This window comes from Hippichthys cyanospilos, chromosome 4, assembly GCF_059441005.1.
Source record: "Hippichthys cyanospilos isolate Australia breed blue-spotted pipefish chromosome 4, RoL_Hcya_1.0, whole genome shotgun sequence".
In the NCBI taxonomy this organism is placed as follows: domain Eukaryota; kingdom Metazoa; phylum Chordata; class Actinopteri; order Syngnathiformes; family Syngnathidae; genus Hippichthys; species Hippichthys cyanospilos.
Genome location: NC_142372.1, coordinates 20,734,430 through 20,748,780, shown reverse-complemented (window position 1 = coordinate 20,748,780; position 14,351 = coordinate 20,734,430).

The following is a 14,351-nucleotide window of genomic DNA, read 5'->3' as shown; positions in this document are numbered from 1 at the left end:
GCTTTCTTTTTCTTTGAAAGTGTAGACTCTTCTTTTGTCTCTTCACTGGACTTTTTCCACTTACTAAAGAAATTTTCCAAAGATGTCTGTTACTTACTAATTTTTAATCTGGTCAGTTTTCAAAGCAAAAGGTTTTTCAAAATATAATATATTTTAGAATCAAATAATAAATAAAATGGGAATAATAAATTATTTTGGGTGCGCCCGCTATGTTGATGGGGGGGGGGGGGGGGGGGGGGGGGGGATTGGGGTTAGCATCTAATCAGTGACATGTCTCTGTAATTAATCAAATCATTACATCTGAACAAACATCTGTCATAAAAGACCCATTCAAATTTATTTTAATCCCCCATTGCTTTAGTGACCCTTCTGGTGCAGCACCCGGTGCACCGCAGATGATGTATTACCACCTTTATGTACCAATGCCCATTCAAAAGCTTTGCTCTTTTAAGTGGTATGCTCTTTTTTTCTCACACTGATTCAAAGTTCAAAACCAATTTCCAATAAAGTTGGGATGTTGTGTTGAATTTAGGAAATAAATACAGCATTCACCTTATTCCTGAGGGCACAAATATGCATATGACTTCCAGTTCTGAACTTCCGGTAGTCGATTTGGTTTGGTTACAATATTTATGGGCCTGGCTGTATCTTCTTGTTGAACTTGTTAGTGTGTTTATAATGTTTTGTGGTTCAAAACTGTCATTATTTTTGGTGAGGACATGGTGTTGCACAAAGGCAGTCTCTGGCCAGTGTCCCAGCATCACGTTTGTCATATCTGTTTTCATGGACCGATGATAGAGACAGGCCAAGATTCCAACTCCGTCTCCATGGGTTTAACATTGTCAGTATGCCATGAGACTTGTTTTTCTTGGTTATTCAACAAAGAATGCCGACTTTGTAGATGGTATTTTCGGATGTGTTTTTTTTTTTTCTTCCCTTACCGGAGTTCAATTGTCACACGATATCACTCCCCTCTTTCTGTTTTGAGAAAACATTCCTAAGCATTTCCTATGTAGGACAATAGTATTCCCTGAGAAGGGACATCATCTTTGAAATGCTATTTTGAAATGATATTAGCTTATTAAAACAGGGCTTCAGTATTGCACTATGGGTGTCACGTGAGGAGGTTTTGGAAGCAGGAACCGACAGGAGACAAAAATGGAGTAATACATCTTTTTACACCAAAGTCCAATACAACCACAGCGACTATCGCAAACCAGAACTGGCTAAGAAACTGAAACTTAAATAACCAGACTTGGAAGAAACTCAGAACGTAGCTTGATAAATTGACTTGAATGTAAACATTTGATTTTTTTCTCATTTCTAATTTAAAAGAAATAAATACTCTCCTTTGCAGGCTATAATTCTGAGTAGATTTTAGTAATCCAGGAAATCTGTTTTATTTCAGATTACGTTAACATTTGATCCATCCATCCATCCATCCATCCATCCATCCATCCATCCATCTACCCACCCATCGATCCATCTACCCTCTTATCCATCCACCCGTTTTCTGTACCTTTTGTATTTACCACTTACCTTTTCTGCCATACAGTAACTAACAGTTTGCTGCTCTCTTGTGGTAAAGTTGCGGTATTGCAGTAAAACGTTTGAAACTATTAATGCTGCAAATAAAAGCTGCATGGTTGTTGACGATTTCCCATTAATAGTTGTGCGACTGTATGAAGGGCTTCAACTAAAATTTTGCTTAGGGTACCATATTGGTCAGAGGCAGCCATGGTTACAATATGCAGCCAACAACTGACAGGCTGATATTCTATAAACACACTTTCATTTGGTGTACTGTATTGGATTTATGGTTAGGTACATGGACACGGTCTAATGCACATTATAAAAATGTAACTCAAATGTCATTTTGACCTTTTTAAAATTGTTGTTAAGTATGAATGTGAAAGCTGAAGTTGTTTCCTGTTGCACGGTTGTAACATTTTCACTGCCGTTTCAAGTTTTATCTCACCAAAGGCCCGATTCTCTCCTCCCCCAACCCACATACAAAATGTAAGAGGCACAAACGGGCCATACCACAACATGCCGGTTGGCAACCTTTACTAACAGGTAACGATTAATAGCGATGAAAAAATAAACTTGATTCCAATAAATACATATTAAACAAAAATAACGGCTATAGTAGAATAAATAAACAATTTTAAAGTGAACATGTATTTGTGCATTGTACAGACAAACATTTTCCAGTTGCAAATTGCTTTGTTGTTAAAGTGATCATTTGAAAATGTGAACAACCTTTGTTGGTGGGGGGGGGGTGTGCATGTGAGTTATATTGATATTGTGTACACCCTATACTGGCTGCCAGTCAATCGCAGGGCACACAAAGACGAGCAACCATTAATTTCTACAAAACTACCTGGAGACAATTTAGAATGTTCAACATACCTACCGTGCATGTTTTGGGAACATGGGAGGAAACCAGAGTACCCGGAGAGCATATCAACTACACATCTGGCACAAGCAAACCTATGACCTCTGCGTGAGGTGGACGTGCTAATCAGTCTGCCACATGATATTTATCTGTTTTCTAATTGTTGTTAGAAATTGCTAACGTGATCAGTCCTATAAAGGAATACCCTTACATAATATTATGAAGGTTAATTATTATTCTATTATTGTTTTAAAAACATTTTTATCTTTTATTATTATTATTACTGTTGTTATTTTCATCCATTGATAGCATTATGTTACAATCAGAATAAGGTGAATGTGAACCATACATTTGTCTATGTACAACAGAAATAGAAGCATTGATACATCCTCCAATGAATAGTCAATGATGCTTGTAAAACTACAAATTATAGAATATGTTTACATAAATTATTTATTGTATCACAAATGTTTCTAAACAAATGATCAGGTTTCAGTAAGGTTAGCAACAGTTTTGAATGAGTTCACTGACTGAAATGCCATTTAGGCCATTATATCTCACCACACTACTTTTTTATTTTTTTCAAACAAATGCAGTTCGGTGGACAAGTGGTAAGCACGTCCGCCTCACAGTTAAAGGACCCGAGTTTAAATCCGGCTCACTCCGGCCTTCCTGTACGGCGTTTGCATATTCTCCCCGAGCCTGCGTGGGTTCTCTCCAGGCACTGCGTCTTCCTCCCACAAAACTTGCATGGCACGTGTATTGGACGTACTAAATGTAATTGTCCTTATATGTGTTTGATTATTTGTATCTCTGTGTGCCCTGTAATTGGCTGGCAACCAGTTCAAGGTGCTCCCCCCTACGGCTCAAAATCAGCTGAGATAGGCACCAGCAAGCCTGCGAACCTTGTGAGGCCAAGCGGCTCTAGAAAATGGATGAACGGATGTTCCAAATAAAACTCTAAAATCTCCTCCACGACATCACATTTTTCTGGTTGGCAAACAGACTATGAATCAAAGGTTCCCCTGCTAGCGTACTTAACAAATGTGAGTCCAAAATACACACACATTAAAAGATATAGTATGCCTGCCAACATCGAAAAGAGATCTGAAACGCTAAAGGCATCTTGTCTTAATCCCTCACTGAGTTTTCCTCAGCTCTTTGAAATATGTGCTTTATCAAAGCCAATACGCTGCAGCCACTGAGTTCAATACCTTAAAACGACTACAGCACAAATATTTTTTTGCTATTCTTTATCATATAGTCAATTGATGTCTTTTTGTTTTGATAATGATGAGTGATGAAAAGCAGAAAAGGACAAAAACAGAGTTGAGCTCTCAATTTGAAAGGTCAAGCACAGCCTCTGAAACGATACTGCAGTGTGCACTGAGACCACCAGAGGGGCCACTTTCATGGTTGTATAAATGAGAAGCGCGTTAAAAAAAAAAAAAAAAAATCCCTCCTCCTCTTACTCTTCTTCCAATCCTAAATCCGCAAAATCCCCCTTCACCACCGCCCCCACTGTTTCCCCTCAGAGAAACTGTTGCTCTATTGGAACATTTAATGTACAGCTCCTCAAATTTCAGCTTCTGGAGCTGATGGCACAGACTTCCAGTCAGCCACAGTCTGCGCACAAAAACACTTCCTCTAGCCTCAGCAGAAAGAAGAAAAAGAGGGGAGTGGAAGAAAAGCGTAGTGGAGTCAGTCGGACTGTGAAAAGATCAGTGAGAGGAAAGTATGTGACATAGGCTGACAGAGGTAGGAAGTACGTGAGACAGGAGTAGTGAGCACCGTTTAGATCAGCATCATTTTCTCTTATATTTTGCTAACAGCTGCCTTGACCCTTTCCTCATCTGTGAATTTATTGTATCGCTGAACTCTCACCATCTCTTAAATTATTTTCCACAGCTTCCTGATGTATACATCTCCCCAGTCTCAACTTTTCTCTTCCCGCAGCCACTTGTTTTCTCCTACTCCCTTGTTTTTTCACCTGGCGGTCATTTATGCTGATTTGTGATCTAATGGTGGAAGAAGCAAAGATGCCTCACAGCCCTCCCTGGATCCTGAATTATCGTGAAGATATCCTTGACATAATTGAAAGTTGGATGATAGTGAGGTTAAGCAGTACAGAAATTGGATCAGCGGATGGATGATTACTTTAATTATTTTACTTTGCCTGACTGGTTGAATCAATGTTGATTTAAATGTCAAATGACTTTTCCCCTAACATTAAAGGAAAAGAACAGAGACAAATGTTTCCTCTTGAAATTATTTATTTGTAGTTTCCCCACTTTATAATTTAAGATCATGGAATAATTGGCAGTATATAACAAAGACAACACAGGTCACACAAAATACAATTTTAAAATGGTGGACTTCTTTTATATGTTATGGTAAAAAAAAAAAAAAAAAAAAAAAAAAGTCAAAGCCAACTTCAATAGCACTGGCCAGACCCATAAGACTTAATCACTTAAATAGAGCCCGAATCTGGGAAAAAAAGGAAGTCACCCCCAAAAAATATCAAAATGCTGTAATAAAATACAATGATCACTGAGAAAAAATGAAATTCATGGCAAACTTCCAAGGTGAAAGTCACTGCTTACCATAAAGAACAAGTGCCCTGGAAAAAATATAAAATAAACATAACACAATTTTGTTGTTTAGTTTGGGTCTTCTTTGCTACTTCAGGCCCTGGATTATTTGCTGGCCTTGATGGAACCATGAATTTAGCTCTTTAATAGAAAATACTGAAGTAGAATTAGTTTGTGACCTCAAGCACAACTTGGATCTTGAACACACCAGCAAGTTCCTCTTCTATGACCTCAAAAGACTGTTTATGCTTGAACCTTCCAGTGATGCTTCAATTAATTCTGCAAAAAAGGGTGCCAAATTAGCTCCTCGCAGAATTGAATTACTCATTGCTTGCAAAGGAAAACACTTGATTGCTAAATTGCTGCTGCTAAAGGCGGCCTGACTAATTACTAGGTTTAGAGGGCAAGTACTTTTTCCACACAGTGCCAGGTAGCATTGAACACTCTTCTTTTAATTTTGATCTTATTTGATGTAAAGTTATAAACTATTTAGAGAAAACAATAGAAGAGGGTTTATAATAACACCAGTCCAACAAATGTTTTTTGTGTCAGCATTCCTGTTTAGTCGTTTTAATGCAATTCTACTCATGTTTCTTTTATATACCAGTATTCTTTGTTAGCTTGAAGGCACTGTTGTTTTCGTTTTCCAAAAACCACTAGTTAAATTATGTGAAACCTCCACTCTGTTTCTACAACAATGAATTTACAACAACATTTGTTTGGTGTCCCTCATTTTTATGTAATCTGTGGAAGTTGTTTTGGCCTTCTGTTGAGATAATGTCACAAAACTGCCGTGCTGTGTATGTTGTTGTGTGGTCCTCTTTTATTTTTTTTTCCCAGTGCAGAGAAAAGACAGGCTAGCTTCTGGTTCACTACTAAATCCAAAACTCTTTCTTCAATTAGTGAAGCTCCTGCCATTGCTTACACAGCTTGTTGGCAAGTCTGACGTTTTCGCTCCCTTATTCAACACTAACAGATTTAGCATTATGAAAAAAAGCAATGGAATGCTCTTGAACCTTTCAATCCAGAATTGTAAACATGTAACAGTGAATACAAAAAAAAAAAAAAAAAAAATCCAACATAATTGAATTGTCTGCACACCTTGGAGTGACATGATAAAAAGCCACTTCTGGTTGCCTGAGAAGTCACGTTTCCAGAGTATGCAATTTGAAAAAATGTATTTTATTTTTTTTAATCATCGAAATGTATCTCTTTGACTTCAGTTTCTGCTCTATTGAATTATTGGAATCAAGCAAATAAAGTGAATCCAAACTGATTGGATTTAATTGCTTTGCAATTTCCCATCATGATTGTGCCTGGTAATCAAAGTGGGAGCGCATGATTACTGCCAGCCGCCTGAAACCAATGGCATATTTCCACCACATGGAACAAGTGACAGCAGAATGGTGGAAACAGTTCAGCACTTTGTATGTTCTCTCTGCCTCACGACTCTGCGTCCTCCCGCATTCCAAAAGCAAGCTGGTTAGATTAGTTGAAGACACAAACTAGTCCACTGGTGTAGATGACTGGCTGTTTATATGCGTCCCGTGATTGGCTGGCAACTGTTTAAGAGAATACATCAACTATCAAATACTATTTAAACCAGTAGTTGTCAACCTTTTTTCAGTGACGTACCCCCTGTGAAATATGATTTCAGCCAAGTACCCCATAACCATCCTTCATTTTATTCTTTGTTTTATCCTTACTCATTTGTCTTATCAGATTTAGCGTTTTATATCCGTGAGCTATCGTGTCTGTTTATACGATGTTCTTATTGTTTTGTACAGCACTTTGCTCAGCTGTGGCTGTTTTAAAGTGCTTAACAAATAAAGTTGGATTGGATTGGATTGGAACTAGTGCAAAACATTTTTGGGTGACAAAAAAAACTATATAAAAACATCTTAAAACATGCCATTATCTGATTTATTATATTTTACAACCTTTCAAACTTCTACGGAGCCCCTAAAGGGACATGGGGAAAAAAAAAAACACCAGAGAGTATCGCGTGCTCACCAGATAGTATCACGTGCTAACTGATAGTATCGTGTGCTTACCAGAAACTATCGCGTGCTCACCAGATAGAATCGCGTGCTCACCAGATAGAATTGCGTGCTCACCAGATAGTATAGCATGCTCACCAGAAACTATCGCGTGCTCACCAGATAGTATTACATGCTCACCAGAAGCTATTGCGTGCTCACCAGAAAGTATTGCATGGTTTGTACTAAAGTAAAGATGGCAAGATATTGGCAGATTTGGACTTTCACGATCACTACCTCTCAGCCAAAACGTTGTCTAAACAGCAATGATGCCTTTGTGCCTCCATCACAACAAGGACTACGAGCTACAAAAGGCAAAACACCAAAGATATTTGTAAAGTATTTAAACCGTGTTTCGCTGAAAAGATGCCATTGAGGTTTGGCGAGTGCGCAGGGACTGTCTGCAAATTACTGGATGAAGAGGGGAAAAAAATAAAGAGTAACGCCACAATTTGTGACTATGAAAAGTGTCAGACTTGTTAATAAAAACAAAAAATTATAAACACATATTTGTTTACAGACAAATTTGTGCCTACCCACTCATTTAGTGTGAAAAAAAAAATCACGCTATTCTTTTGTTAACTGTACATGTTGAATCTTATCTCCTGTATGTTAAATTAGCCAGTATCGGTGGACATAAATTAAGCAGAGCTGCACTGGGTTTTCTGGCTATCACATCCTTGAGAGTGCAGGGGGTGAATATTGTTTATTGATGGTATCTTCTGCATGATCTGCTAGCAACACGATGCTCATTGAAAACGACTCAAATCACAGTACTTGCCAACCGTGACACAAATCCACAAATGCTTCTCAATAGCTACACTATGCTTTCTACTCAGAGGACATTTCTTTTCCATCCATCCATCCATGCATCCTAAATCTTTTATCTTCTTTTATCCTCGTTGTCGCAGCGCTCAAAAATGGTCGACCAGCGCAAGCTCATGCAGCTCATGCAGCTCATGCAGGGAATGCAGATCATGTCTTGACACACTGCAGTTGTTTTCTTTTTAAAATAAAAACCTGCCTGTGATGTGGTTTTCCAAGAGTAACATCTCAGGAAATAAAATACAGACAGACCATTCTCTATTATTGCTGTGTCTGTCCGTTCTTTATACTGTGCTGAGAGTTGTGTTTTTTTGTGTTTTTTTTTTCTTTATGTCAGTCGTCTTGTTGCACAGCTGAGGAGTCCTTGGACATCTGAGTTCTGATGTGGAAATGATTATCTTCATTTTTTTTCAAATTCTTTTCATTTTCACATACATTTATGATCATTTTCAGCTATAGAAAAGTAAACTATGCTAACAAGGATGCACAGTGTGTTATGCTTCTTCTACTGCAAGGTAAGAGGCACCATTTCTGCCACATCATTTTTGATGTCCCCCTGGATGTCGTTGGTTGAAACATAATACAAAAGATCAAATACTGAAAACCACAGCAAGATGTTAAAGGAACTGATAGTCTTTAATCACTATGGTGTCATCTCTTTTGACAGTGTCCTGGATGAAAAAGAGTTTTTTTTTTCCCCCAACGAAAATACATTACATATTAAGATTGGTATTAAGAAAAAACAACTGCTGCTCTTGATCTGGCCTGATGAGCTTTACAAATGATAAAATGTGGCTTCTTAAGTCATCATCGGTGACCAGCGGTATGTGGGTAAATGGAGAATTTCACCAGGCAACATATTTGGTGGACAGAAGAGAACCCCAAACAGGATCTCCAGTTATCAACAACCACAGGGGGGGCATATTGACCTGCAAATGGCAAAGGGAAAAAACTTATCAGTCTGCTAACACTAAATCACAGCAGCAGTAGGTAGTGTTGAAAAAGCTGAAGTCTGAGTCCGTATTTCCAGCTAAAAATCACATTCCTGGACACCAGCTGTTTGGCTGAGGAAAGTGGGGCACCAGCCAGCTGTTTCAGCGGTTTTGGTATAGGTATACTCTCTGTGTCCTTTTTTCCATCGACTTGTTTCTGATGTTCTTTTTCTGGTTGTGTTTTCAAGTCTAGCGTGTCTGTGCTGAATGGCGCAGCCTTTGTCACGACAACTCCAGGATGTCTGATGAAATCGTATCCACTGTAATTCATCAGTTTTAGGGTTACTTGGAAATAACATTTGCTCTGGTCACTTCATCCTCATGACTTATGTCAGTCTAAGTTTAACAAAAGTAGTTGTATAATATTGTTGAGCGAGGGCAGGCATGTGCAATCACTGTCCTTGAGGGCCGGTATCCTGCACGTTTTCCAGGTTTCTTTCCCCATCACACCTGATTCAAATGAACAACATCAACAAGCTCATCAGAGCCTGATAAACATCCTGATCATTCGAATCCGCTGCAGAGAGAGAAAAAACCCGGAAAACATGCAGGATACCGGTCCTCGAGGACCGAGTTAGGACACCCCTGAGCTTGGGCTTGTTGGTGTTTTCTTGTCAACTATAGTTTTATCCAACGAAATTTCAAAGAGGTTTTTGCTTTTAGGATGCTTTCCCTGTCCCTCCAACCAATGACAGCACAACAACAACAACAACAACAATGATATTAATATATTTAATTAATATATGAATTAATTAATAATAAATATATTTAATTAATATATAATATATTTATTAATAATGGTTTCACGAGGAGGAATAAAACAAGCTAATGAATTCAAATGATGTCTTTTGGCCCTTTCACATTTGAGGTTTGTGTTTTTAACACTCACATTTTTGTTTTGAAATCTCCCCTGTGTCCAGGGCCCTCTGGCAGCGGGGCCTAAAAGGACTAAGGGCCAAATTTACTGGTAATAAAGAGGTCCCACTGGGCCCTTTTCACCCATTTCAGAAACACATCCCTCACTCATCTCCTTTTTAAATATTTACGTTTTTCACACTTCTGTGTCAAGTCCCAATGTACATGGACTCCAGTAAACCTTTTCAAATGCCATAGTTTTTCTTCATGTACCAAATAGGTCATTTCATGTATATTTTTAAAATGTACAGTAAAAATCAAGTGTCTTCTCCTATTCAGCAGAAATGATTAGCATTGCTTTCACGTCTGTTTGTACTGTGGGCACATTTTTTACATCTGCCTGATGTCCACATTATAGCTTTAGAAAACCTTGAAAGAACTAGAAAAATACTGTAGGCCAAGCCAGACCTTGATTAGAATGTGTGAAACCTAAGGGAGCTTATTAAAATGTATCGGGTCACGTGGGAAGGTACTGAGATCCTTTCAGCCTCAGGGATTCAATAGCCAAGACCCCCCTATGGCTGGGTCATGGATACTATGATTGACCGTGAAAACACTTGACTTGAATATAGATGGGAAAAAAATACAGTTATACGCAGCACAAAATTTTGGAAGGCTTGAAATATACAGTTGACTTAATTTGATTTTGTCCAGCGTTTTATTTTGCATGTTTTTATTTATTATGAATAAAATTTGAATATAAATTAATCGGACAGTCTGTCGGTGCCCAAATAAAATGTGAGTATCTAAGAGGGAGCTATCCATGTAAAGTATGTATTTGTGTCGTGCAACATTCTTTTTATAATGTTTCTAATAAGGGTAAACGGTCCTTCAACGAAATGTTGGGAACAAACAAGAATGTATAGGCTATAGAGCTAGCTGGCATGAGAGCAGCTTTGCTTATTCATGGGGACCACAATCTTGGTTTTCGTTCTTAAAGTGCAAGTAAACAGCTATATTGTTGCAACTAACCAATGCACAGTGATACACTTTTCACTTTTCAGTGATACACTGTTATTCAAAATTAAGCCCTGAAAAACTAAACTAAACTAAACAAAAAAAACAAAACAGATTGACCTTCATTATAGCGGCAGCAGGCACATCCAGAGGGTCATGGCATCACTGTAAGAACAATGCAGGTCATAGAATTTTGAATGGGTTACAACTATCTCTGTTTCCATACTGAAATTATTATTAAAAAAAAACAAAACACTTTGAAAAGATTTTTTCCTCAATACAAAGCCAACTACCGAGCCTGGAAGAAAAAAAAACAAATGTTAAATCTTAACATTAAATTTGAACGGTGCCAGTTTGAGGTATAGAGCAACAGTGACTAATGGCTCGGATACACATTCCCTTTGGAGGAGTGATGTGTTGTCCTAAGTGTTCCGTTAAAAAAAAAAAAAAAAGTCTGGGATTTGTGCATAATCTTCATGTGCAGAATATTGAAGAATGTTTGGTTTTCCATTGAACTCCAAAAGGACAAAAACGCAGCTACAATTTTTCCATCTGTCTCATCAAAAAATGCAAGCCCAAATAAAGAAGATCGAGTGCTCCCGTCGATGGAGTGACTGAAGCACAAGTTTATGTTAACCCACATGACGGCATGACCTAAGCATCTGTTATGAGCAGCATAATTGGATAGATGAATGTGGTGACTTTAATTTTTTTTCATAGTATTTGCTCTGGAAAGAAGACGAAAGAAGGGCTTGTGTAATATAAATATGACATATGTTTCATATTTTTTTTCATAGTGTGTCTGTTAAGTTGAGAAAGACCAGGAAAGGAAATTATTTATATATATATATATATATATATATATATATATATATATATATATATATATATATATATATATATATATATATATATATATATATATATATATATACACACACACACACACACTCAAATAAAAGGTTCAGTATAATTAATCAAATAGCGTATGTATAGTACGACAGTGTCAATTGAGTGTTGCCCAAATCAAAAACCTGGTGAGGTTTCTTTTGTTTCTTTAGGATTGATTCATGTTCTTAACTTTATTTGGTGAACACCTTAAAGAAGCAACCAAATGCATAAGAACACATAAAACACACAAAAAAATAACAATACTATATATTATTGATTAATACTCTTTGAAACCTCACTGTTGCATTATTTATGGTGGCCTGATACAGTGGGCGCCCGCGTTACTAGATTAATCCGTTAAGCTGTTGTGCTCGTAAGGCGAATTCACCGTGTGGTGGGCAATCCAAACCATGTATACATGTATACAATAACAAAACATCATCAACAAAAAATATAGGAAAGGCTTTATTTACCTTTGAGTGGCACTTGTTATGCCCATATTCCCTAGTAAGGGTAGCCAAGGCTAGGCTAGCTTCGTATTTCTTGATTATCTCCAGCTTCATTTCCATATAAATCATCTTCTTACTTCTCTCTTTAACATCACTAGTACTTCATTCAAAGTTAAAACGAACGTTGTATGTACTCACCCATTGTAAATGAAGCATGTATAACACATTTAGTATGTATTGTGTTTTCATTTATTCACATTTGTTTTCTGTTTTGAATTAATATGTTAGGAGTTGGCGCGTTTGATTGACGTGTGCACAAGAAAGGACGTAGGATGCTAGACTTGCGCTGAAAGAAAAAAAAAAAAATACCCAACAAGATTTGACCATGCGCTGTTTTAGCACTGCATTCACGGCTTCACAGTGAATGGGACCAGTGTACAGTCGCAGTTCCTGATCGCACCTTTCTGCTTCGACAGCTCTTTAACAAGAAATTTGGTAAGACGTCTGAAAACTGCGTGGGTGGATTGCGGTTTTGCACAAGCTGGTGTAGACAGGAAATAAACACATAATGATAACAAAAAACTTAATGCATGATTTCTTTTACAGATGATCTATGAAGTTCAAAACAAGGTTAGTTGTATAGCCGAGTCAAATTTATTATAGAGCCCTTGAACACAAAAGTCTCAGAGGGCTTCTCAAGCCGCCACCTCCAGAAATCAACAACATCCCTGATGTAAACACCTCATTCTAAGAAAGAGAAACTCCCTGAAATCTATTTTGGGAAGGTGGACGAAACCTTGAGAAGCGAACACAAAAAGAGGGACACCCCTTCCAGCAATACCAGGCTGCAATGGATGCCAAGTGGGTAACATTTATCTTGTTGTTATTTTAGACTGCAAGAATGGTTATTTGATGATATGAAACACTGGATGTAGACACCTTGGGGAAGTGCTACTGTCCTGATCGATCAGTGCAGAGCCCAAAGCAACAGCCTTTCGCTTGTTTATCACTGTTCAACCTCTTCAAGCTGGAGTGAGGCGGGGCAAGAAAAGTAAAGTGGTAGTAAAACAGACTTAAATCCAGTTGTCGGGTTAAGATAAGGCACTGCGAGACAAGAGTTACAGACTAGGTATGCTATACTGAAATCCAAGACTGTCGAAAGAAGTCTTAAATGGAGATTTATACATATCTACAGATGTGAGTGCTCTAGCACGCAAATGCTTAGCATTTGGCTTTTCTACCTATGAAGACCACCAGAGAGCCGATCAGCAGGAAGGATTTTAGCTCTAAATCAAAGATGACGTTGTTTTGCAACTTCAGCTCAACCCTTGGTGTGCCATATTTACAGAACAAAATTAGCAGGCCATTTAGATGCAGGCAAAAAAAATCTACTGGTCCGTCGAACTTTGTTTTTGTCATATGGTGGTCCATCTGTCATATTGCAAAATAAAACAAAACCAAAAAAACCCCAACAAAAAACACCATCCTAGCTTTGCCAGATTTTTCAAAGGAGGGCAGAAAAATGATTATGCTCCCCTCACACTGTCACAAAGGTCCAGAGGTTGATTCACTCTCTTTGCAGTATTTTGTGTAAGTATTAGTCGATGAGCGACGTGGAACATGATTCAATGGGCCGTTTCCCACTTTAAGGGCAATGCGATACTAAAACCGTAATTTTGCGTGTATGTCACTCGCATTTGGCTTCAGTACCTAATGGCTGAATGTAAACTACTGTTTTCTAAGAGCCGTTAGTTCAATGAAGGAACCGTTTAAATCTTCTGGACCATTCAGTCCTCCCTTTCACCCTACATGACTTGACATTAGCGCAGGCTGTCATATGTCTCCATTTCTCCTCTCACCGAGGGGATGCCTGAAGGGTCTTTGGAAGAAGCAATGCATGAGCTCATCATGTTTGTAGGCAAAAGCATTGTAAACAACAGGTAAAAAAAAAGTCTAACAGTACATCCTAAAATAAGTAAAAGGACAAAGAAATTCAGAAAGAATACTGTGTTTGAGCATCATATCCCTGAATGTATTCACGACTTATCAAAATATTCTACATTCAATATATTATACTGACAAAACAGATTTTTTTACGTGCATGACTACAATTACTGTAGCCAAAATCACTTATGCTACAGTTAAACATGATAGTGCAAAAGGCCATGTCGAGGTTTTACGTCTAGAATCATTCATACGTTTACTCAATGCAGAAATATACATGTTGTTTTTGTTGAAGATAATATCTGATGAACGGGCTCCGCACTGGAAAGTTTAGGTGTAAAATGTGGCAG